We start from the raw sequence: 27,182 nt of genomic DNA on the forward strand, positions 1-27,182 counted from the left end.
GCATTGGTGATGTGTGCACATCAAAAACTGGATTTATTCCACAACACGTTCTGATAGACACCAGCTACCAATCCAATACAGATTTAGGTGTGGTTTTAAACCTATTGGAATCAAGATATTTGATGAAAGCTGCACACAGAGATTAGTGTATTAAACCTTTCAGTGCTGATGGGGAAATACAACTTTCCAGATATTGCTGTGTACAGATTTCTCTGTGCACAAATATCTCTGTGTACAGATTTCATCAAATATATTGATTTCAATAGGCTTAACACCACACCTAAATCTGTATTGGATTGGTAGCTGATGTCTATCAGAACGTGTTGTGGGATAAACTCCAATCCTCATTAGTCCCAGCAAGCATGGTCAATGGTTAGAGAAGGTGGAACATGTACTCCAACAACAACTGGAAGGCCATAGGTTTCCCATTCCTGCCCTATAATGATAAAACAAGCTCCAATTCTGCAAAAACTTTTGTTGTTGTTTAGTCGTGTCCGACTCTTCGTGACCCCATGGACCAGAGCACGCCAGGCACTCCTGTCTTCCACTGCCTCCCGCAGTTTGGTCAAACTCATGTTAGTAGCTTTGAAAATACTGTCCAACCATCTCATCCTCTGTCTTCCCCTTCTCCTTGTGCCCTCCATCTTTCCCAACATCACGGTCTTTTCCAGGGAGTCTTGTCTTCTCATGAGGTGGCCAAAGAATTGGAGCCTCAGCTTCACAATCTGTCCTTCCAGTGAGCACTCAGGCAATAACTTTTACTCGAGGGTTTTATCCAGACTGGTGGAAGCAGAGGTAGATTTAGGGAAGTACAACTGGTTTGGTTTCACTGGGCACAGGATCTTGGGGGCACCGTCGGGGACGCCAAAACTATGATTTAGAATGGAGTGCAAGAGGTGGAGGGGGTTGAATTATGGCATTGCACAGGGCACTACTGAAATTTGAGAGCCCAAGGTCCTCCATTGGGGGGAGATGGGGGCAGGGAAGGCCCATTGCCTTAGTGCTAACCACCATGCTAGTGCATTCACTTAGTTGCGTGCCACCCAAAACTTCCAGAATCTGTAAAAAGAAGTCAGATAAATAACATAAGCAGATTAGCAAGCTCACCACAGAACAAATACAGTGGATGCTCGGGTTGAGAACATGATCCGTGCGGGATGCAGGTTCCAACCTGCAGCATTCGCAACCTGCAGCGGCGTGTCTGCGCATGCACAGGTTGTGATTCGGTGCTTCTGCGCATGCGCAAAGCGAGATTTAGTGCTTATGCGCATGCGCGACCGCTGAAACCTGGAAGTAACCCGTTCAGTACTTCTGGGTTTCGGTGGGTCCGTAACCCAAAAAAACGCAACCTGAAGCATCTGTAACCTGAGGTACAACTGCACACTGAGCAGCAGTAAAGGCAATTATTAGATTTTCCAATTTAACCAAGTACCTAGTTAAAGAAAACAGGACAGCCAGCCAACTAAAACAGCCAAGCGGTTTTAGCAGCAGCTCCTGCCTCATCTCCAACCTAGCGCAGCCCACTCACTGCCCTTCTGTCCCTTGTCCAAAGAGGTCCCACTCTGTGCCAACTCTGGGGCTTATAAGCAGTTTGGCATCGTTCATCCCTGCTCTCCAGCCCACCCAGGTCCTCACCCCGAGTGGCATGAGATGTCACCTTCAAGCACCCGCAGCAAAGGCTTCTCGGCCTCCTTTCCCACAATGCCAGTGATGCATTTGGAATAATAATAATAATAATAATAATAATAATAATATATTTATACCCCGCCCATCTGGCTGAGTTTCCTTAGCCACTCTGGGCGGCTCCCAATCAAGTCTTAAAAACAGTACAGCGTTACATATTAAAAACAGGGCTGCCTTAAGATGTCTTCTGAATGTCAGGTAATTGTTTATCTCTTTGACATTTGATGGGAGGGCGTTCCACAGGGCGGGCGCCACTACCGAGAAGGCCCTCTGCCTGGTTCCCTGTAGCTTTGCTTCTCGCAATGAGGGAACCGCCAGAAGGCCCTCAGTGCTGGACCTCAGTGTCCGGGCTGAACGATGGGGGTGGAGACGCTCCTTCAGGTATACAGGACCGAGGCTGTTTAGGGCTTTAAAGGTCAGCACCAATACTTTGAATCATGCTCGGAAACGTACTGGGAGTGTACCAGTTTTGAGCACTTTTAGTAGATTTCTTTCAATTTAATGGATTTTTTAATTGTATATTTTGTAGGATATTGTCCCTGCAAATTGCTTCAGGGCTCTTTTTGGCAGTGTGACACGATACATAAAATGAACAAACCGAACGGAATGGATCTGAAGAGTGTTGCCAAATGTGTGTCTTGAACTCTCGTTTGGCTACTCTCGTGCTTGAAAACAAGGATGCCGTTCAGACTTTTTCTGTTGGCTTCCCTACAGGTTTTGCGCACTAGCGTAAGGAAAAGTCACATGGGGAGTGGCCCTTCAGAAAGTAGAAAGCCCTTTGCTCCCCTGTACATCTCCCATTCATTCCTGTTTCCATTATCTCCAGTCCAATTGACCAATGGATAGGGATTATTGAAATGGAACAGGTTAGCCATCCTGCTTTAAGGAAATCCTCAGCTATCATAAGCATCACGATATCGTCACAAGAACCAGCAACTTCACTACCCTTTATTTGCAAATGCTGGCACATTCTTGACCACTTTCTGAATGGTTGAAAAGGGAAGGGAGAATGAAATCTGGAACCACAACACCACAGTCCATTTCTAGCAACAAATCAGTTCTGAGTCAGATCATTAATCTGTTTTTCATTATTCAACCAGCTGGCATTTTATAGTCGTTCGCATTTGAGCTTCCGTGGAGTCCCACTGCTTCACTTTGTTTTGGTTAAACTCTGCAATCCTCACTTGGCTATCAGATATTCTGCTATCAGTTATGTCAATAGAAAACGGGCAGGATGCCATTAAAGGTAAAGCATTTCATACCAGAGACACAGAGTTTCTTGGCTCCCATACACCCTTGTATCTTCATGTTTCTGATCTTTGCATTTGTTTACAGACGCCTCATAATTTTCCTGAGAAGCTACCCTTCCTAGTTTCACTGTGTGAATTGGGGCGGGGGGAGAAGGGGGGGGGAAACATAGGGAAGGTTACTATCAGAGCCCTTCCTTCCCTCTTAGCCCCTTTATTTTTCTCTCTAGACATTATATTGTCTATTTAACTACTTAATATTGTTTCCTCCCTGTCCACCCATCTGTTTATTTTAGTTGCTTCTTCCTCTCTGCTGGCTTCTGTATAGACTTCCCCCATATGCCTGCTGACGATGTGAGCGAAGATGAATAACTAACAATCACTGAAATGCACAAATAACATGATATTCAGAGGCTTGGGGGGGGGGCGGCGGCAGTGGATTCTGCATGTGCTGGTTATTTCGAAATCCAGGTCCACTTTGTGAGATGCACAATCGATTCGTTCATTTCAAGTATGCAGAACTGGTATAGTTATGCATGATAATGAGAGAATTTCTCACTGCCTGTGATGGAAATAAGGAAGTGCTTCTTCCTTTGAGTTGGCGGGGTATCGGTCCTTTTCTTGTAACATCGAATACAAATACCAGGCTGAGTGCCTTGTACTTGCAGAACCAGTTGGTCCTTGGGGAGCCACCTGTTTGCACATCAAGCGGACCTTGGGAAACAGAACGTGGCTACATATTTTCCCCTGCTGAAAAAAGTTGGGCAGAGAGTGATGCCTACAAGATAGAACCTGGCAACTCTGAGACATGGGATTCCCCAACAATGTACTCCTGCCAATACAGGAAGACCTGGTACAGCGGCATTGCGGTCCGGTGATGCCTCCTTTTACCAGGATCCAATGTGGGCCATCATTGCTGGATCTGCCCGGCTGGCAAGGGGCCTTGTCGCTCTCCTTGCCAGCCAGGAAAATGGTTCCAAGCCTGGCTACAAGATTAGCCAAAGGCGGTGGGCCTGACAGAGTAGGTAGGCTTCCCTCAGGTCCCTTCCCAGAGTATTTGAGACAGCCTGCGCTGGCCCTGGCACCTGGAATCTGGCCATTTTCAGACATTGGCTTCCCCAACAATGTACCCCTGTCACTAGGAGAAGCTAAACACTGATAGCTTCCTCCACACAAACACACCTGTGGAATATGTCAGCCAATAGGATGAGGCTATGCAAATGAGCTACTAATAATTTTGGCTTGACTTGTTTGAGTGAACCCTGATGTCTCAGTATCTTAAAAAAGGGGGTGGATATGATTGCCTTTTCTCCTTGGAAATGTCTATGTTTTCTCGGTGGCAGGCAGGGATGCAGCTGAATAGCTACAACTTTATAATTTGGGGTTGGGAAGCCATGCAATTCAACATTCCCCTAAGAGCCATTATCCTTTGATTTTCCTTTGAGCCCTAAAGATTTTTTTTGTGAGCTCGAGCTACACAACCGACAAAGCCAACAAATCTCAGCAGTACCTTTAATCTGTCATAGTCTATGGATTGTCGACTAATCAGACACACAGAAATTGCTTGTTTTCTGAGGGCCATCACACAGTTCGACAGCAATTCCTTAGGATGCAGACACCCCCTACCCTGAATATACTGTTATGTCTGCCGTGGCTGCATAAACGTTGCTTTATATGGCAGGTGCATGCATGGGCTTGCACCCCGACATGCATATGAGATTGCTAAATGCAACATGAAGAGCCTTAAATCATCATAATGTATCAAATAAATGGAGGTATCGCTAATTGCTAGCATGGTGTACTACTTAGTTCTGCACTAAATCATTGCAATCAGTTTTCGTAATACACACTTTTAAGGATGTAAATGATGGATGCGTAAATTATGTAAATAAGTAAATTTTGGAACTTGGTACATCTTCATCATTCAGAACCGGAAAGGAAATAATGCGGGCATCAGACTTTGCCTTGGAGCCAAAAAGCCGCCTCAGACACGCCCAAGGGCTTGAACATGCCTGGGGAGGGATTTGATTCCTTTTCTTTAAATACCACCCCTCTTTGCCACAACACAAACTCTTTTTCTTCTTAAGTGTTCTTAATTAAAAAGTGGTTTGTCATGTGACATGAAGATTTACCCTGCTGGAATCTCGTAGATATGCCAATAAAGGTTCGAGAATTTGAGAGGCTACCGGCTTCTCATTCTTCCTGCTCTTTCACCCTTTCATCATAGGATGTGTTTTCCACACCACCAACCCTTCTCTTAAGTCTTTCCAATTTGTCTCTATTTTTCAACATCTGACTGGTCTGAATAAAAGGACAATATAACATAATTCATCCCCGCATTCAATTTTATCATTTTGCAAATGTGTGCATTCAGAATAATACCTTGCCGGAGGATCTGCTGGAGTACAAAAATTATAGGCCTCTGTTTCAGGAAACCTCTTATTTGAAAAAAAGAAAGAAATCCTGCTATAGCTTTCCTTTAAAAACAAAACAAAACCCTTCAACAGAGTTAAACAAAGTGCATACTGTTAAAAAGAAGGGGGAGCACAATAAATTGTTTTCACGCTGTGGCTATGTACACCAGGTTTCATCCCTGAATGGATTTTTAAAGGCTGGTTATTTGTTTGTCATAGAAATGATGACTGAGGCTGAGCTGCAGTAGACAACACTATAATAAAGTGAGCGAAATACCTCTGAAGGATAAGGCAAAATTATTATGGTGCTATTATGGGAGAAATAAAAGGAGATGCGGAAAGTGAGCGGTTTCTGTGCAGGTGGTTTGTATCTGAGCATTTTGTGGGCTTCAATGCCATGAGTCAGCTGGCCTCTGATTTGGAGCTGGGATACAGAAAAATTGCCGACACGGAACTGTAGCCCAGTGTCAAAGCATTCGGATCCTCAGCTAAAGGGGCAAAACACAAGATTGTTCTTCAATTTCAAAAGTGATTCAGTCATCGGATGACAGCTGTCATCATCCACTGTTTTTGCTTCCTCCTCACAACCTTCCTGGCACTGAGAAGCAACTAACAGAAGGTTATTATGATCTATGGACCACAAAATAATATTAATGTAAGGATTTGTTTTTTTAATCAGCAGTGTTCTAATACTGGAAGAATAGAGCGTGTTTTTCTCTAAAAAAAAATAGAGAGGAAGAAGATTTGATTATATAAATAGCTATTTCTAGGGTATTTTTGGCACGAAAGTTGTACTCTCTAATTTTAGGCAGAAAGAAATCTCAGCTGAGAATACATTATTTTCCATCAGCAGCCAGAGCTTCATTTGAGCACTGATGTTTTAGAGCTCAGCTCAAGGCAGCAGCCTAAGAGCATTACATTCTGGAACCTCAGCCTGGGCTGAGCTCTCAGATGCAAATGTTTCAGAGCATGTGTAGAGTGCTTTCACATCACACAGAAACTACAGCAACCCACCTTAACATGGTAGGTGGTTTGATCCCCAAATCGTCTTCCTCTGTCAAAATAACTCTTCCCCTGACAGAAGAACATGTTCTGGAGGAAATCCAGTTATGGAAACCTGATCTAGGCTGACTGGTAGTGGTACTTTAAAGTTTTGTATGCAAATCATATGTCCTACCACTAAACTGTGATATTTTTCCACACTGTGTATTTTTATAAATCTCTCTAATGTCCTCACTTGAGCTTTGTGTTTCTTTCCTAAAGAAAAATGTTTGAAATGCTTTTGGCCTTTCTTCCTGCAAAATCTGTTCCATCCCCTTGATAATTTGGGTTACCCATTTCTTCACCTTTTTAGCTCTACAATATCCTTTTTTGAGAAGGATGACATAGTGTTTCACACAATGTGGACAGGTGCTACATCACAGGTTTTTTATATATAAAAAAGGAGAATGATACTGGAGGTTTTATTTTCAGTTCCTTCCCTAATAAACCTCAGCACAGAATTGCTTTTTCCATCACTTCTGCACACTGTGTGGAGGCTTTCATTGATAGATCCTCAAGATCTATTTTCTTGGGACTCACCCCCAGTTCAGATCCCATCAGTATTTATGTGAAACTGAGGGATATATTTGTTCCAAAGTGCATCTCTTTGTACTTAAAATTTGCTTCACTCTAAACTTACTCACAAAAGGGACACGGGTGGCGCTGTGGGTTAAACCACAGAGCCTAGGGCTTGCGAATCAGAAGGTCAGCGGTTCGAATCCCTGCGACGGGGTGACCTCCCGTTGCTCAGTCCCTGCTCCTGCCAACCTATCAGTTCGAAAGCACATCAGAGTGCAAGTAGATAAATAGGTACCGCTCCGGCGGGAAGGTAAACGGCGTTTCCGTGCGCTGCTCTGGTTCGCCAGAAGCGGCTTAGTCATGCTGGCCACATGACCCGGAAGCTGTATGCCGGCTCCCTCGGCCAATAAAGCAAGATGAGCGCCGCAACCCCAGAGTCGGTCACGACTGGACCTAATGGTCAGAGGTCCCTTTACCTTTAAACTTACTCACACATTCCTGGTAGTAAGTATCATTGCACTCAGTGGGGCTTACTTCAGAGTCAATATGTTCAAGATCCCACTGTGAATCTCCTGTGCTGTCTTGTTATCCATTCACCCAGTTTGGATAGATCCTTTTGGAGTTCTTCACATTCTGCTTTCAACATCCTGAATAATTCATTGTCATCCAGAAACGTGGATGGCCTCACCATGCAACTCTGATACCAAATCATTTTTTTGTTCTGTGACAGCAGTTCAGGAAAAAGTCCCTTGAGGGAAGCCTCCCTGCTTATTTCTCTACATTGTAAAAACTGTCTATTTTTTTCCATCTCCCGGCTTCCTTTTCTTTCACAATCAACCAATGCATATCGGAATCTGTGCTCTCATTGCACGATAATGGGCAGAGCAAACCATAGGAGACCAGCATGAGGTAAATTATGCCAGAGTAATTTACTGCTAGTCCAAACTCCATTCAGGAGTGGGGCTACTGCCAGTTTAGCTATCCAGAGCCTGGCAAAGGGAAAAGAAGTTTTTTTAAAAATAGAATGTGACTAGAACCACCTTTTTTGCCAGTGTGACTTCAGCCAGGTTGCTAGGTCACATAACCTAGTTTGGAACAGGGGATCCCCCTGACCATCTCTCCCTCCACACTGCTTTTATGAGACTGACCCTGGCCTCAGCTCAGCTGGCACTGGCTGAGCCCTGGCTGAAGCAAGACAGTGGACGTCTGCTGGTGTATCTCCAGCAGAGCTGTCATGAGGGTTCAGCCAGAGATTAGCTTGCTCTAAACTCTGCTCATCTCCGCAGATCTTGAGTTTGGATTGTTCCCTAAGTTTTCTCCAGAGTCTTTGGTGAGAGATTTAGCCAAAGCATGCCTACAAGTTTGCCTCTTCCTATATGTTCATTCTCTCCAAAGAATTCTAAACTTTAGTGAGTGAGGCAGGACTTCTCTTTATCAAAGGCATTTTGATTTTTCCCTGTGCAAGGCTTACTGTTCAGGCAGGGGAGATACCTTAATCATGAAGGACCATTTACCTGCAGATAAGGTGAAGTGGCAGTTGCGGCCTGGCCTGCAATTCCTCTGACCCAAAGTGGTCATTGAGGGACGATATCCCCTCCTTCTCGGGCCGCACAGGTTCCCCTGAGGACTACACTTTAAACAAACCAGTCACATACCCTCCAACATTTCTCCGATGAAAATAGGGATGTCTGAAGGAAAAGCAGGACATTCTGGGATCAAATCAGAAACCAGGATGGCTTCTGCAAATCCTGGACTGTCCTTGGAAAGTAGGGAAACTTAGAGGGTCTGCAATCACAGGCTTTGCTGGATTTAAACAGATGAATCCAAAATAGTTTATGAGGGCTTGGCTTGCTGGCACACCTGGATGAGGACTTTAGCCCTTCCTCTTCACTCAGGTCTGTTTGCTAGGGATAAAAGAAGGCCTCAGTTGGGGCTGAATTCCCCATCTTCCCACCCTGTGTAGCACAAGACCCTGCCCAAAAGTGAACTGGCAAGTGCTGTGAAGGACCTTGCTTTGGAGATATTCAATCACCGTATTCCAGGCTAGGGAGGAATTTTCCTGAAGACGAATTGAGCCTGTCTAGACGTTTAACAATTGTCACAACTTTCTCACAGATGAAGCATTGGGTTGGATCCCTAGTCTTGTGTGGGAGGTAGTTGGGAGTGTTTCCTGTTCACTACAGAGATTCATGGGTACTGCATTAAGGATGTCTGGGAGCAGGTGCTTCTGTCTAGATGCCGATGGGGACTGATGGACCATAGCACCCCACCCCAAAATTGAGGTCTTGAGGGATCAGCCCTGCTTAATGTGCATCATAGAAAAATGCTTCACCCAGGATCGACCCTGAATGCCTATTCCAATGCCTATGCCAAAACCTACTTACATTTGTAAGCAATAAAGTTGTGGCCTATTTGAACCCCAAAACAATGTCCAGTATGTTTACTGCATCTGCACATGCTCTGAGCCCCAGCCTGGCCCTGTTTCCCTGCGACTGGGACTGCAAGGCGGTTTTCCCAGAGTGAGGCTCTTCCACTGCATTCTGGGGGTGCCAACCCTTTGAGATTACCCCAAACACGGGAAGCTCAACCACATAATATTAGCTTTTGCAGTCCTTTCCACTAATTTACCCAGGATAGAAGCTGGTTGCAAGCATGTAATTTCCTCATTTTCCAGAATCCTTTTATTTTAAAAAAATGGTGTTGCATTAGCTACCTCTCAATCATCTGGTAAAGAGGCCAATTTTAGTGACAAGTTGTATATTTTTGTTAGAAGAGCAAAAATTTTAGATTTGAGTTCATTTTTAATTTGTCGGTGATTTGTAATTAGCTGGGGACATTTCTCTGTTTGCCTCTACTTGCCTAAATTCTTTAGATTATTATTATTATTTTCCTAACTGATTCAGTTGTGTGTGGTGCTCAACATCTTCCACAGTGAAGACTGGCACAAAGAATTCATTTACCTTCTCCACAACCACCTATCTTCTTTCAGCTACTTTTTCATACTTCTGTTGTCTAACAATTCAACAACCTTGCTAGCAGATGTTTATAAAGAAAGCTGTATTTCATGTTTTTAGGCATACATATGCTCCTCAGATTGTTCTCCTTCTTGTTGTCCTCTGCATGTCCCCTTATATTTGTTTTGATTTGGTTGGTGTTCCTTTGTTAAGACTTAGTCACGTCTTCCACTTTTCAAAAGAAGTCTTACTGCCTATTATAGCTTCATTGACTTAGCTTGTCAACCACACTGGCATCCTCTTGGACTTGCTAGTGGTGGTACTTTACCTCAGAGGGCCACATTTCCATCTAAGGAAACTTCTGAGCCTGAGGAGGACACATGCCAGCATGGCCAAAGGCAAATGTGGGTGGACCACAGGTGTGACTCTTACCTTTATACAGGAGGCCACGTTCTAGCCATACAGGTGTCAGAGGTTTCTACACATGTGTGTGTAGGAATGGAACGCACTTTCATTCAGGCAAAAGCCTGAATACTGAGGAAGGGTTGTGGCCCAAGGAGAGTCCTGCGGACCACAGAGAGACAGGCACATTTTTGGCATGAGTTCCCTACCCCTGCCTTATCTAACCTGTGGCATGTCTCTTTCCTTTAACGCTCTGCTACAGAGTAAGCTCCTGGTCATGTGCAAGATATCCAAAACACATTTTCTTCTACATCATTGCCACGCCAGGACACAGGATGAATGGTACTGGTGTTGAGAAGTTCTATATCAGGCATAGGCAAACTCGGCCTGCCAGATATTTTGGGACTACAACTCCCGTGATCCCTAGCTAACAGGACTAGTGGTCAGGGATGATGGGAATTGTAGTCCCAAAACATTTGGAGGGCCAAGGTTGCCTATACCCGTTCTATATGTCCTATATGAACTCATGCTTCCAGCAGCACTAAAGCACTGCAGGAAGGAGATGTACTGTGGCAGCTATCATGTCACATCAAGAGGGAGCTCCTCTGTTTCCACTGTCTGCAAAGTTTCCATGAACTATATCAAGTTTCTGGAGCATTCCGAACATGGTGGGTGAGGCAGCAACATATGCAAAGGTTAATCATTTAACCTGTTATTAATTCTCTTTTAATAAATTTGTTTTTCCCCCTTAATCTGCTATTCACTTGATCTCTAATCCTACTCTTGAGACCCCTTATTGTTGGTGTGTAAAAATTCCCTCCCTCCTCCACCCTCCTCCCTTTGCCATCTACACTGTGATCTTGAAATTAAACGGCTTGAATGGAAGATACATTAAATATGGTTTCATGGGATTTATTATGAGAAACTGTCTTTGCAAATAGCCCTGTTTCATTTGATTCTGAGGAGTAATTGGAAAATGAGTGAATAATTATTTTGTTCAGATCTGATTGCCGAAGAAACATATACATCCATATGTTCCCCAGTAATGAGAAACTCTCAGGTGAAAGGGGGCATTGAGAAGGCTAATTAAAATAGCTGGAAAATATTGTCTACCACATAGCACATAAAAAAGAAATTGTTAGCAAACATACTTAAGGGTACTATTTCCATCACCAGGCATAAAAGTTCAAACTGCTACGTATGTTTTTCAAAAACAACTGCAACTCGCAAGTGATGCAATCTAATGAGACCGCCTATGGCCAAACAGGGCTTTCATCTTTTCAACCCCCTCACTGCAAATTTCTTTTGATAGCCCATAATATGGGCAGGTTGTTGATGGAATGATGGCCCACTGGAGCTAGCCACCTGCCTCTCTGAATTTGGCCAAGCTACTCCTTATGGGAAGGACGCGGGTGGCACTGTGGGTTAAACCACAGAGCCTAGGACTTGCCGATCAGAAGGTCGGTGGTTCGAATCCTCATGACGGGGTGAGCTCCCGTTGCTCGGTCCCAGCTCCTGCCAACCTAGCAGTTCGAAAGCACGTCAAAGTGCAAGTAGATAAATAGGTACCGCTCCGGCAGGAAGGTAAATGACATTTCCGTGCACTGCTCTGGTTCGCCAGAAGCTGCTTAGTCATGCTGGCCACATGATCCGGAAGCTGTATGCTGGCTCCCTCGGCCAATAAAGCAAGATGAGCGCCGCAACCCCAGAGTCGGTCACGACTGGACCTAATGGTCAGGGGTTCTTTTACCTTTACTCCTTATGGGTAAGTGTTATTCACATTAGGATGGCCAATTCCAGGGGGTTCTTGGACTGCTTCTCCCATAATCCCCATCTGGAATGCTGGGAGTTGTAGTTCAACTGTTTTTGAAGGAGTTTGGCTATCTGCATCCTCACTGATCCCACAACAGCAAACCGCCTATGGTAAGCCTACAAGCACAACATTTTGTATTTTATTTAACACAAGCATAATAGTCCTCTCCCACTGTTGTTTTCCAGGAACATGTATTCAGATGGATGGTGTCAATGGTATAATAATAATAATAATAATAATAACAACAACAATAATAATAATTTATTTATTTACACCCCGCCCATCTGACTTGGTTTCCCCAGCCACTTTGGGCGGCTCCCAACAGAATATTAAAAACATGATAAAACATTAAAAACATTAAACAGGGCTGCCTTCATATGTCTGCTAAAAGTCAGATAGTTGTTTATTTCCTTGACATCTGATGGGAGGGCGTTTCACAGGGCAGGCGCCACTACTGAGAAGGCCCTCTGTTTGGTTCCCTGTAACCTCACATCTCGAAGTGAGGGAACTGCCAGAAGGCCCTCAAAGCTGGACCTCAGTGTCTGGGCTGAATGATGGGGGTGGAGATGCTCCTTCAGGTATACTGAGCCGAGGCCACATGGGTTGCCAGCACTCAGGGCTGTGCGGAGGGGTTACATGGCAGAAAGGGAAACAAATGGAGTACGCATGCGCATTAAACTACCTAACAGCATCCACATAACCCAGCAGATCACAGCTGCAGAGATAAGAAAAGAAGGGTCACTCAGATAACACAGCGAAAAGAAGAAAAGAAATAAAGGAAGTCACACATGGGTGGAGGGAAGTCAAGATTTATGTCTTTATGTTTAGTTTCTTTTGCAATTTAAGTTGATATTTCTTTTGGTTAATGTATGTTTAATTCTTTTCTTTTGTAGGAAAGAAGGAGTTGTATGTATAATAAGTTCGTTTTGTGTTTTGTTTTGTGTTTGTGAGTATTGCATTTACCAATAAAAAATTAAAAGAAAAAAGAAAAGGAAAAGAAGAGTCATTCCATTGTCTGGAGAACTGACACCTTGGTTTGCATGGAGAAGCCTTTTTCAATGGAGACCAGCGATGGAAGCACGCAGCTGTATTGAGGCAGCACGGCATATTGAAATTTTTCACTCTTAACAATTTTGCATCCAGGGCAACCGCCCTTGTGCCCCCCCCCAAGTTATGCCACTGGATGGTGCCTCTGTTCCTGCATACAGCCATCATGATGACACTGGTGTGGTCATACCACCCTATTCTACTTTAAGCAGGTATATTCTGTCACATGATCAGTCACGCCATGGCCACTCCCCTTTGCAATCGCGATATTTGTTTATTTACAATATTTATTTACAACTTCCGGGTATTTCTTTCAAGGCAATTTTCAGAAAATGAAAATGACAAGTAAGGAAACAAGATATGTGTACGTTCCAAACAACAGCTGATAAGATGCTTCAAATGCCCCCAAAAATGGTTTTACATGGCTCAGTGGATTAGAAATATGAAAGATAAAAACATTTGATTGGGCACATCTCTCTGGAGAGGGCATTCCGTCACTAGAGCACCATGGAAAAACGAAAACATCTCTCTCCCTTGCTGTAGCAAGCCTTACCTCTGGAGAAGATGGCATTTGTGGAAGGGCATTAGCCAATGATTTAATGTGTGGTCAGCTGTTAGGAGGAAAGGGGATCCTTTAAGTACTTGGGACTTAAACATTTAGGGCTTAAAAGGGTAAGCACTAGCAGTCTGAATTGGAACCATATGTGACTACACATATGGTGGTATCGTTTTAAAACTGGTGGGTTATGATCTGAGAAATCAGGGCAAGTCCCCCCCCCCCCACCAAAAACACACACCCTCTTTGCCACTGCATTCTGCCCTCAGACTTTTGAACCATTTTTAGGGCTAGCTCACTGCAGTCATCCAGACCAGGCTTGAAATGCGTGAAATCTGTCAGATTGTGGGTTCTCGTTTTTCAGTTCTTCAGTTCCCTTCTCCCTGTTTTCACATCGCTTTGCAATTTATTTTTATAAAGAGCTCGTGAAAATTCGTAGACAATGTAATACAAAATCTATCGTAATACAGTGGTACCTCTAGTTACAAATTTAATTCATTCCGGAGATCCGTTCTTAACCTGAAACTGGTCTTAACTAGAGGCGTGCTTTCGCTAATGGGGCCTCTTGCTGCTGCCGTTGCACTGCCGGCACACAATTTCCATTCTCATCCTGGAGCAAAGTTCTCAACTCAAGGTAACTCTTCCAGGTTAGCAGAGTTTGTAACCTGAAGCGTTTGTAACCTGAGACGTTTGTAACTCGAGGTACCACTGTACACATATTTTTGTATGCACCGCTGCATAGCAATATTCACCAATACAATGCATTTTTGTACGTTTCGATTGCTAATATATGCATCCCTGTGCACAGTTTACAATTGTGTACAATTGTACACTTTATGTGGCTAGAGAACTGCATTGCAAAATTAGGAGAAGTGTGAATTTTTAATAGATGACTATGTTTTCGTTCGCACATTGTTTCAGGAAGTGCGAACTGGGAAGATTCGCCTTTCAATATGAACTGAACCAAATTTATCCCCCCATCTTAAGACATAACCAAAGCGTGGAAAGTTTTATATTCCTTTAGATTAATATTACCCTTCCTCATTTGACAATTGCTCTGACTCTCAAATGACTATGGGGAATTAGACTGCCAGACCTGTGGGAAAACAGGGACATTTTTGGACAGGGATTTCGCAGCCCAGCCCCAGCCGTTCCACAATACTTAGGTTTCTATTGAGACTTTAAGACTGCGCACATCCGGCACTTTGTTTCCATAAGGAATTGTCTGTACTCTGTCTGGCACTGCAAAAGTCAACAGGGAAGAAATGTCCATTCCCGGCAAGGTTTACCTTCTGAGGCAAAGGTGGGCTAGAGGAGGCAGGAGATAAACAGGCCAACAGAGGTGAAGTGATGGGTCTCAAAGTCACACAGCAGCTGTATGTTAAGCCTTCGGCACGAGCGCCTTGAGAACCATTTCCTAGCAAAAGGCTTCAAGCGCCGTTTTTGTTCTCTTCCTTTATAGCCAATAAGTCTTCTCATTGAGCTTTTACTAGGGGCAATCAATATCCAGAAAGAAACTTCATTCAGTTTTGCAGGAAAATTTATCTCCCTTTTTGTTAGCGCTATTGAAAGCGTTTGCAGCTAAATAAATCCCCAGGTAGTTAGATTTCAAACAGTCAAATGTAAAATTAGCAAACGCAACATCTGTTCAAAACTATTATTTTATAATAACATTAATTGGCAGATGTCTTCAGATGACAAAGTGAAATGTATCTGCCCTAATTTGTTCTTTTCCACTGAGGTGACCTTGTGATCGTTGAAGGAGATGTTCCTAGCAGCACAGTCCTCTACCCTTTGACTCAGAAACAAACCCCATTGAATTCAATGGGATTTAATTCCAGGTAAGTCTCCACAGGAATCCGTTCTGAAGCAGCAGAAGGCAACAATTCATTGGATTCAATCATGTGGGTCTGCATGATAGGAACTCAGATACAGAGACTACCAACCCTCTGAAAATGATAAACCCAGTGTCCAAAAAGAAATCACATTGTGGAGAAAGTTACTGTCTCTTCTGCCAAGTTTGGTATTTCACAAGGCACATACAGTTTGCACAGAATTCCTGTGCCAATTCAATTACTGCCTGATTAATGAAGTGTTTCAGGTTTATTTCAGGGGTACTGCTAGCTATTAATTAGCACATGGGGGCCAATACTCTATCCTGCTTTACCCTGATATGATTTGAAAAATCCCAGTGCAATTAAATAAGCTCTATTATGCTTTAAATAGTTCCTCCCCAAAGAAAAGGAAAGTTAAAGACTAGCATGTATTTTAAACTACACACACACACACACACACACACTAAATAAATAAATTTGAATTATACTGTGTGGCCTTTTCTATACTTCTCAGCAGAACAAGACAATGGCTGAATCTAGACACATCAAAAAAGTATTCCAGGAAAAAACGTTGTAAACCACATAGTGGGAAATCACGTTGGCGAAAGATGGGACTCCACAGCGCCATCTGGTGTCACAGTGGTATAATGCATATAACATGCTTTTTCTTTACTTACGTAGCTGAGTCCAATGTCACAGTTCGCTACAGGATATCAGTTCCCTCCAAGCAGGGAATGTAAGAAGGCAGCATTGTCTTTTCCTACCTGACTTTGTTTCCATTCAGACACGTTTCCATTCTGCCGCAGTTTGGTTTCCACCAAATTCTACATTACTCGTCATTTCACATAATATATGTAATTGTTTGCGTAAGTTATGCAAATTATGAATTTAACATCATTAATACAGTGGTACCTCGGGTCAAGTACTTAATTCATTCCAGAGGTCCGTACTTAACCTGAAACTGTTCTTAACCTGAAGCACCACTTTAGTTAATGGGGCCTCCTGCTGCTGCCGCACCGCCGGAGCACAATTTCTGTTCTCATCCTGAAGCAAAGTTCTTAACCTGAAGCACTATTTCTGGGTTAGCGGAGTCTGTAACCTGAAGTGTATGTAACCTGAGGTACCACTGTAGTGTATTTCCCCACCATTCGTCTCAACGCAAACAAAACAGAATCTAAATAGGGGGCGGGTGTCATCGATAACGGAGCATTCCGGGCAAGAGACAAATAAGCAAACGTGGAAATTTCAACTCATGTTTCCATTTTCATCAGAATCCTCCATTTTCCCTAGCTACAAGTCATCTGGTCTAAGAATGAGATTTGGGGATTCCTTCGGCATAGGCATTCCTTCAGCAGCACCTCTCCTTCCTACATCACTGGGGTAGCAGGTATTGTAAAGTTGTGGGGAAAGGGGAAGGACACCATGCAGCAGCTCATCTGCTTTCCTGACGTCTCGTTGCTTCATGAGATCAATACAATAATTTTGTCCATTTCATGTTAAAATGCCCCTCCCATCTGTGTAAGTAAGGTAAAGGTAAAGGTACCCCTGCCCATACGGGCCAGTCTTGCCAGACTCTAGGGTTGTGTGCTCATCTCACTCTATAGGCCAGGAGCCAGAGCTGTCTGCAGACACTTCCAGGTCACGTGGCCAGCGTGACAAGCTGCATCTGGCGAGCCAGCACAGCACACGGAAACGCCGTTTACCTTCCCGCTGGTAAGCGGTCCCTCTTTATCTACTTGCACCCAGGGGTGCTTTCAAACTGCTAGGTTGGCAGGCGCTGGGACCGAATGACGGGAGCGCACCCTGCCGCGGGGCTTCGAACTGCCGACCATGCGATCGGCAAGTCCTAGGCGCTGAGGTTTTACCCACAGCGCCACCCGCGTCCTATTTCCCATGTGTGTACTCAAATCCAAAAACAAAACAACCCTCTCTACTTCTCCAAGGAAGGAAAGAAGGAAGGTGAGTCATGTAAAAGCAATTAGGGAAGACATCTGTAAAGATCCAACTTTAAAAAAAAATTTAAAAAATGGAGTCCACTTTGCTAAAGGGTGTGAAAGAAAATGAAATTAATGTTGATAAAGATGGAGGCTTTTGGTTTCACTTTCATTGACTGGAGCAACAGAGTGCAACTAAGGAGGTTGAAAGGAAAGCCCTTTACTTAATTAAAATACATTAGATACATGAATTTATTTGAGAGTTCATGTTAAATAAAGACAAATGAAATGTTTTATGGAAGGCGATGAAATACATTATTTACTCTGGATAAGTAATTCTCTTCTGTCAATACACCAGAATATATTTAAGTCTGTGCCATATACCTACACCGTTAGGTGTATTAATTATTCTGCTAAGCAATGCATGTGTTTGATTTGTAGTATTCAGAATGATTGCTGTGGGGATGATTGCCAGCAAAAGCCCATGATCTGGAATGCTGGCAACGCATATTCTGTGAGTCAAATCAGAATTCTCCTTGCCATATGGAGACTGTGCATAATATGGAACGCTCAGTACCATGTTCAGGAATTCGTTGCATCTTTTCCGGTTGTTAATTGCCTCTCTTGCCACTTTACCTTGCCACAGCGCAAAAATAAATCGGTCAAAGAGATCCTCATAGCATTCTCAGGTCACCGCCAGGATTTTGTGGGAAGGATACAACGACATACCAGAAATTTAGATTTGCACAGTGAAGGTGGATTAAAGTGCTCTGTTGACCTGATGCAAGAAATCCACTATAGAAAAAGAAGACTTTTGCAGCTGCAAGAATGATGGGGAAATACGCTGAAAAAGTGTGGGGCTGATTAACGGGAAGATGCCCACAAGCAAACCAGGATGAATGTGTCATAGAACCTCCCCAATAACAAATCAGTGTAAATGTTCTAACCCCAGTGAAATCTTTTCTGATTATGGGGTTGTAATTGCTCCCTTGCAGCTCCAGTTCAAGCCAGTTAAGGATCGACAACTGATCTGGCACATGTTGGTTCTTTTTCATGTGGGGAAATGTAAACAATATTACAGTGCTGATCTCCCTATCTGATAAGGTGATTAATAGCTTTGTCATGTTGTATTCTAACCTGACAGCATGCTAGTTAAACATACTAGAAAGAAAAGCCCGCAGTAAGGACAGGAAGTTAAAACATGGGAGGAAGATAATATGAAAGAGGGAGAACACAAGCTAAACTGTACGCTGAGCCTAAATTGTTACATTTCAGTGAAACAGGCATAATAAGAATTCCTATCCTCCTTGTCTATTAGGAGTGGGTGACCCTGTGTCATGGACTGGTTGGACACAGAGGAATGGTGAGAGGAACCAACTGGGGAAGGGAAGAAGGCTCATAGCCAGGGGTGTGGTGGTAGGGCAATGATGAGTGGTCAGAAGGAGAAGACGGAGAAGACCAGGAGGAAGAGGTGTCAGAAGCTGAAGAGGTACCAAGGCTTAGTGAGCAGGGAGAGTCTGTGGCAGACAGAAGTTCAGAATCAGAGGCAGAAGCTGAAGCAGGAGAGAGGGAAGCCAAAAAGGCAGGGATGGGCCAGGCTTTTGAAGAGGCACAGGTGTCTCCCTCTCCTGCTGCAACAAGCTGTCCTCACCCCTTGTCTCCCAGTACCAGGAAAGGCATGAAGTGGAAGGAGGAAAGGCAGGCATAGTCTCCAACTGCTTGGGGGGACGGGACCATGGAGGGGTGGAGAAATAGCTGGCTGTGGGAAGGCGAGGACCTTTAGTTTTGGCAACTGCTTCATGGGGGTAAGCTGTGCTCATTAGGCCTGACGCTCCTGTGCAGGTGTTTTGGTAATAAAGAGTTAACACCAGCTTGCTCACTGTGATTTACTGCTGGCTCACTCTTGTCACTGTATCAGTTTCAGTTTCTCCCAGATTTTTGTTTTTTTTCCCCAGTCTTAAGTTCGGTTCTCCAGATTTCCACATTAGTTTGTTTTAAAAAAGAAATGTCTTCATGAAAAAATCACCAGCATTTCCATATCTGCTAATACACACATTTTTGCAAAGCAATTTCCTCTTAAGTAATGCATTTTCACTGATTTGTACATTTTTACGAACACCTTGCCCCGTTATTCTATAGGTCACTTGGCTGGAGAATTGCACTGCAGCATCTGGAGAACCAATTCAGGGTGTGGCACTGCCTGGAAGCTTCAGTGATGCTGTTGCAGAACTTGGCAGAGAGAAGGATGGGGACAAAGCTAGAATTCATTGTCTCTGCTTGTCATTGGTTCTGGTGCCCCCTTCTGTTGGCCTCCCTGCCATTCTGGCCCATCAGTTCCAACAGGCTTCAACCACTACCGCTGCATATAGAGAAATAAAGAATACATTTCACCCTCTGAAATTTGATGGAGAAAGTTGCAATAAACTAAGTAAAATCTAGGTCTCTTGCTTTGCTCCCTCATCCACCCTCCACACTGCAATATTCCCTCTCTCTGATCTTAGAGTTACCCCGGAGTTTGGACACTGAGAGGCTGTCTTATTTTGCCCAACCTGGGACGATGTAGCTCTAAACACCACAGATGCTGTTGTAAGGAAACTCGCCTTTTAACAGCCAGTACTGTGGAGATCAAAGGTTATAAAGCAAATATTTCCTCAACAGTATGGGGGAAGGAACTCTCCTGTGCATTGAAACCAAGTCTCTCCCCTGCCCCGTCTTCCACCAGATTGTTTATCTTCATATTTAATCCTAAATCAAAACTTTTTGCTTCCTTTGAAATCCCCTGGATGCTTTGCCGAGCCAGGAACTCACAGATGCCCCTCAAAAGTTTGCATTAGGCAAAACTGGGTGGCACTTGTTCAGCGGAGTACAGGATTCTGGAAAACAGTGGTCAAATTACAAGGGGAAGAGGACAGCAGCCTTCTCCGTTTTCTAATGGCTTCCTTAAGTACTGTTTTTAGAAGACTCTGGCGGTCGGGTGTCCTGTTTTCTTTACCCAGGCATCGGGACACACTAGAAATGCTAATTGTTGTCCTCACTGCAGTATGTTTTTGCTTCTTTCATTATGGAGCTGTTAATTTGCTTGTGTTATATAGTGGACTTGTTTTTTGTGGATTCTGGAGTTTTTGTATATTATATTTTTCTCCTGTATATTTTTTATTCCTCTTTTGCTTCATTCTTCCTCACTCTGGGGAATAGTCAGTGAAGAGTGGGTTAGAAATATATCATCAAGATACATGTTTTCCTTATTCAAAGCATTCACACCCTACCTTTTAGCCCCAAAGGCTTCCAGAGTAGCTTATAAGAAATGGTAGTAAGATAGTCCTTGCCCTCAGGCTTAGCATCGAAAAGAACAAGGAAGAAGGGATTGTGTGGGAGGAAGGAAAAGGCTAACTCAGGCAACATTATATAGTTCTGCCTACATAGATTCTGGCTTTCTCGGTGAGCAGCCCCTGCCCAGAAAATTGTCTCCCCAATTAGACTTAGGAGCAGAGCACACTCCTATTTCCTGGATTACCCTGAATCTTTCGTTATGTATGTTGGGTGAATAAAGCTGGCTGTTGCTCTGCTACATCTTGTCTTCTTTCAGTTTTCTCATTCGCCTCGCATTTTCACATGGACCATATGCAGGTGAAGCCTTTTGATCTGTATGCCATACATACAAGGTGTGACCAGAAAGTTCAGTGAATGGTCACAGAAATCAGACAGCAAGAAATATTCGAACATACAGACCTGACAGACCTTCAGAGTAGGGCCCACTCTGATACAATGCACCATTGACAACATTCATAGAACTGTTGGAAACTTCTGGAGAAGTCCTCTTTCCGTAGTGCTTTCAGTTCCCTCATCAGAGCAACTTGGACGTGTGAAACGTTGGAAAATCTGTGCCCTTTCAGTTCAGATTTCAGTTTTGGAAAAAGAAAGAATTCTGGTGGGGCCACAACGGGAGAATATGGAGGGTGGGACAACTCAGTAACCTCAGTAACGATTTCACGAGGAATATACAATTCTTCCACCACCATTCGGATGGACAAACGCCGAACCCGCATCAATAACTCATGAACTCTGTCGACATTTGCCGCCGTTCTGCTCTTCAACGGTCTACCAGGCTGAGGGTCATCTTTAATGTTTTACCACCCTTCACAGAAATGCTTAAACCACTCACACACTGTCTTTTGAGTTACAGCTTCATCTCCAACACAATTGTGAGTATTTCATGGGTTTCAGAGGCCGATTGTATATTTGAATATTTCTCGCTGTCCGATTTCTGTGACCATTCACTGAACTTTCTGGTCACACCTTGTATTTCCGCAATACCCCTCGCTACCAAGAAACAGTCCAATATCTCTTTCCTGACCTATCAGTGGTAGCTGGAATTCTGGAAAGGACAGAGGGATGATGAGCCACTGACATCCACTGCTGCCACCATTAATTACAGGTGCAAACTGCTTTGAGGTATGCTTGTTTGTTTTTTATCAATCAAGTAGTGTATAGATTTTATGAAATTAAACAAACAAAGATGGTTTAAATCCAAGCTGGAGAAGTAGGTCAGAGTTTCAAGAAGTCATTTGAAATTAGGAATGGGTTGATTTGTCAGTTTGGGTTCTCTTGTTTTTTCCATTTTCTGATCTTCAATTTAGTCCTCCACAATTTTGGAGCAATTTGTGTTTTGTTTCTAAAATCCTCCTGAAACTTCATCAGCATTTTAGTGTGAATTTATCCTAAGACAATGCATTTTTGTAAGGTACTGTCACCATTACATTCCTTTTTGTGCAAACTATTCCCCAGTACACCTATCTGTTTTTGGAAACATTGAAAACTGCATCACAAATTCAGCTACGAGCAAATTTTGACGGGTAAGTGTGTTTCGATTCACATATTAGTTTGAGAAATGCAAATTAGGTCGTTTCTCATTAAAATGCAAACAAAATCAAATTTCTCCCCCTTCCATCTTTGAGACTAGCTTATTAGAACCCTGCTCCCAATGATTTTCAGGTCTGAGTCGCAAGCATTCTTGGACTTAGTGGGCCTTACTTGTGAGTAGAGATGCAGAGGATTGTGCTTTTAGCTACTAAGTTGCACAAACTCTCATGTCCAATTACAAAAAACAAAGCTTGTGCCAAGAAACAACATTTATTGGAAACGCTATTTAATAATTGGTCCCTGAACTTTTAATAACAACAGTGGAGTTATTATTCCCAGGAAACTCTGTGTATGTGTCTCCATTCTCAGTATTCACTTTCCTAGTTGGCTGTCGTAAGCCAAGTTTTAACCAAAGAAGAATGTTTATGATTGAGATATGAGGGCAATAAAGCAATAGATGCAAACACAATGTTAAGTACAGTATTGGAAATGCTACACTGTAATTTTATATGGTAATCTATCCACACATAGTATGTGAAAACATATGCTTACAGACCATGACAGACATGTATAAATGAGGAGGATAAAAAAAAATCCCACTATCTCACTTGCAGCTAGGGAATTTCCATCAATTTAGAGTGCAGTCAGACTTTATTGTAAACCTACATACATTTGGATTTTACTGCTTGCCTGTAACAAGTTTGCTTTTATAAAAATCTTTACTGAATTCATGCAATTTACTAGACAGATAAGAAAAGCTATTTTAGAGAATCTCTCCAGTGTGCAGAACCAAAACAAACAAAATATGTTGTAAAAACTGCTAGAAGACAGCAAGGAAACAGATCAAATGTTTCTTGTTTGAGAGACAAGATCTCTTTCATACTCAGGTTATGGGAGGGGGTACTTCAGCTGAATACAGTGAAAGGGGTGTTTGCACCAAGTCTCTTTTCAAAGACAAAGAGGGTAGACTGCTGTTCAGACATTCTCCCCCCCCCCCCATGTGGTTGCATCCATGGGGATCTCCCATGTGAAGGAAGGACACACAATGCAGTGTGATCTACTTTCCTCACACAAATTGCTACTGGAAAGTGGTGCCTGTCATCAGTGGTTCTTCGGACAGATCAGACATTACTTCCACAGCGCAGTTGCTTCAGATATGTTGAGTGTTTAGCTCTGGGGGTCTAGAACAAGAAATAAGATGCTTATGAAAGAGGCATGCACACTGGTGAACCTTTTTCAATGTCTATCTCCAGTACATTTTTTTTCTTTAGAAAATGTTTAGGGGTACTCTCATTTTGACTCAAGAAAACCACCATTTTATAGTTCAAATCAGGAAAAATAAATACAGTAAATGGACAAAAGTACAAAGATTCACAAAATGTTTAGGGGCATGCGTCCCCCTGCATCCCCCCAGAAAAAAGCAGTCTATCCCACTTCACACCTAGGGCATCTCCACATTAAAAGTCCATGATGCTAATTTTCACCCAAACCAATAAAGTGAGATGAGCGCCGCAACCCCAGAGTCGGCCACGACTGGGCCTTTACCTTTTTACCTAACTTTGCTTTTATTTTAGCCAGGAATTTCCATTATCAGGGTTCACGTGCTCTCACTTTGTCTGGTTCCCAAAGTCATTTCATTTATCTATTTCAGTGATTGATATTCAGTTATTAATATTCAGAATTTATAGGCAGTTCTTTAAAGAAAAATGTCCTATGCCTCTGCAGGAAAACTTTTGTGTGGAACCCAAAACCATCTCACAATAACTCGATGGCATGGAATATCGAGTGAGTGAGGGGGAGACGATGGCAAATGAAAGGTCTGGAACAGGAAGATATTATATACAGTAGGGGGGAAGCTATCTTGTTGTCTAGATAGCTTACTTCCTGGCTCATCCCAAGAGCCATTTTTGAATGTCCCCAGGAACAGAAGAGAGCTGCCATTGGTCACAAGTGTGCCACTTCCCCTCCAAAAAGAAATTCCACAATGGTCACAGGGGGAACCCCAAATATATGGCTCAGTACATTTGGTGGGGGACGCGGGTGGCACTGTGGGTTAAACCACAGAGCCTAGGACTTGCCGATAAGAAGGTCGGCAGTTCAAATCCCCACGATGGGGTGAGCTCCCGTTGCTCGGTCCCTGCTCCTGCCAACCTAGCAATTCAAAAGCACGTCAAAGTGCAAGTAGATAAATAGGTACCACTCCGGTGGGAAGGTAAACAGCCTTTCCGTGCGCTGCTCTGGTTCGCCAGAAGCAGCTTAGTCATGCGGGCCACATGACCCGGAAGCTGTACGCCGGCTCCCTCGGCCAATAAACCGAGATGAGTGCCACAATCCTAGAGTCAGCCACGACTTGACCTAATGGTCAGGGGTCCCTTTACCTTTACCTTACATTTGGTGGGCATGGAATGCTGACTGACAGGGGAGGGGAGGAAGGGCAGAAACCAGGAAGAGGGCTGGATGGGATGGAACACTAAAGTGATACATACCATACACCTATACATTTACAGCATGTCAATATGTCCCGAAACATTTGGTATAATCTGATAAATAGGTTCTTTTTTTTACAATTTAATATGTTTTTTAATTCTCTTGGCAGGCTTCACTGAAACTGCTTAGCCAATATTACCAACATTTAAAAATATAGACAGAAACATTAAGGCGAAGGTCAGGTATTCACTGATCAGTAACCAGTCTTTCGGAAGGAAAACAAAACACTTGTTAGCACCTGTCTCTTTGGCAAATTAAATTACTGCTTTTGTTGGCATACAGCAACCCAACTCACAGTTGTTTTTTTCCTGTTATAACTCAGCAGGGTCTAAACTGGAACCAGCAAATGTTAATTCATGTTTATTTCCTCCCGCAGAGTAGGAGGACAGAATTAAAGTGTTAGTTTCAACTGAAGCATCGATCACACTCTACTCCTACCTTAAAACACAATCACTTGAAGGAACTCCTACTTGGTGGGAATCTGAGCTTGAATGTTGTGTAGCATTGGGGAATTAGTGTTACATGGTGGGTAAGAGAGTAGAAATTGAGAAGGTATGGTTTAGATTTCACCTCAGCTGTAACTTTGCTGAGTAGCCTTACAGCAGCCTTTCCCAACTTGGTGCCCTCTTCCACATGTTGTTGGTACCCAACTCTCCTCATCCTTGACCACTGGTCATGCTGCCTGGGGCTGATGGACAACATCTGGAGAATTCAAGGTTGGTGCTGGCTGCTTTAGGGCCAAACTGAACGTGACAATGGAGATATGTGGGGTGCTGGCTGCTTTAGGGCCAAACTGAACGTGACAATGGAGATATGTGGTGCATCTCTTTAAAAGATCTGATATGCATCATGTACCGCCATTTCTCGCATCAAGTCTGGTTCCAAGCCTTCGTGAACCTTGTGCTCTTCAGATGTTGTTTGACTGCATTTTAAATATCCCACAGGAAGAAGCAGTCCACTCATTTGGAGAGTTTCTTCAAAGACCTCCGGACGTTGCCACTTTACATGCTGTCCATCATGCTGTCTGGGGTTGATGGGAACTGGAGCCCCACACCATCGGGGAGCCACTCGTTCCCCACCCTTCTTTTATAGAGTGTCATAAGTGAGTAGGAAAAAAGAAAGTGAGAATTAGCCCTAAATGTGTGTCTCTACATTTTTTAACTTGAGCAGCAGTCTGTTTTGCTAGGACTTGGGGGGTGCATGAAAATTGGCACTTAGGTGGCAAGGTTCACTTTGAGCCATGCTATATTGTGGATTTGGCCGCAATGCTCAGCAATTGGATTTAATTGGCTTTGGATTTCACTCTGCTTGTGGTGGCATTTCAAAGTCCGCAAAGCGCTTTGGGATCCTTTCCAGAAAAAGCAATTTCAAGAGAACTGGCCTTTATGATCCATGCAGGAGTTTCCTTTTTAAAAACTTTTAAGAGAAACCAGGCAGAGTGCCTGGCAGACTTTCAGAATAACTGAGGCAACGTTGGACTAGTTATTCTTGTCAAATGCCTTCTGTGTCTTCTGAAGCCAATCCAGAAAAAGGAAAGAAAACCGGGAGGGAGGGCAGCCAAGGAACAATTACTCTACTGCAGTCTAGAAAGCAATCGGCAATCAATTAAGCCAAACACAGATTTTCTCCATTGTATTAATCTGCCAGGACTTTGCCTGAATTTACTTGTTAATAAAACCTAAACAACTGATGGCTTTTAAAACTGGGTAGGGTATTGTTTTGTTTGTTATTATGTTACGTATTTTTGTGCTTTTTTATATTGTAAACTGCTCCGTGATCCTCAGATGAAGGGTGGCATATTAATTTAGTAGTAGTAGTAGTAGTAAAAAGCAGAATATTTTTAACACAGTAAACTTCTGTTGAACTAACCACAGAGATTTCCTAGTTGTGGCACCTTAAAATTCCCTTGCTAGGGTGGTTTTCTAAGCATATTCACTTCACATGTTTAGGTAGGTGAAACCTTTCCCCATATGGCTCTTGGATTGGCCCAGAAAAGTCATGCAATATAGTTGGGCATTTTCTGGGGCCCTTAAAACAGTAAGGGGTCTATGCAGTCTCTCTATATTACTTCTGAGTAGGCCACATGGAGGAGGTGTGACAGTAGTTTGGATTTGATATCCCGCTTTATCACTACCCAAAGGAGTCTCAAAGCGGCTAACATTCTCCTTTTCCCTTCCTTCCCCACAACAAACACTCTGTGAGGTGAGTGGGGCTGAGAGACTTCAGAGAAGTGTGACTAGCCCAAGGTCACTCAGCAGCTGCATGTGGAGGAGCGGAGACACGAACCCAGTTCACCAGATTACAAGTCCACTGCTCTTAACCACTACACCACACTGGCTCTCTCAGTAGTCGTTATCTGCTCCTGCTCTGGTCCTTTGAGTCCAATCCTC

Source organism: Podarcis tiliguerta (genome assembly GCF_965153285.1).
Source record: "Podarcis tiliguerta genome assembly, chromosome: 4".
Taxonomy (NCBI): domain Eukaryota; kingdom Metazoa; phylum Chordata; class Lepidosauria; order Squamata; family Lacertidae; genus Podarcis; species Podarcis tiliguerta.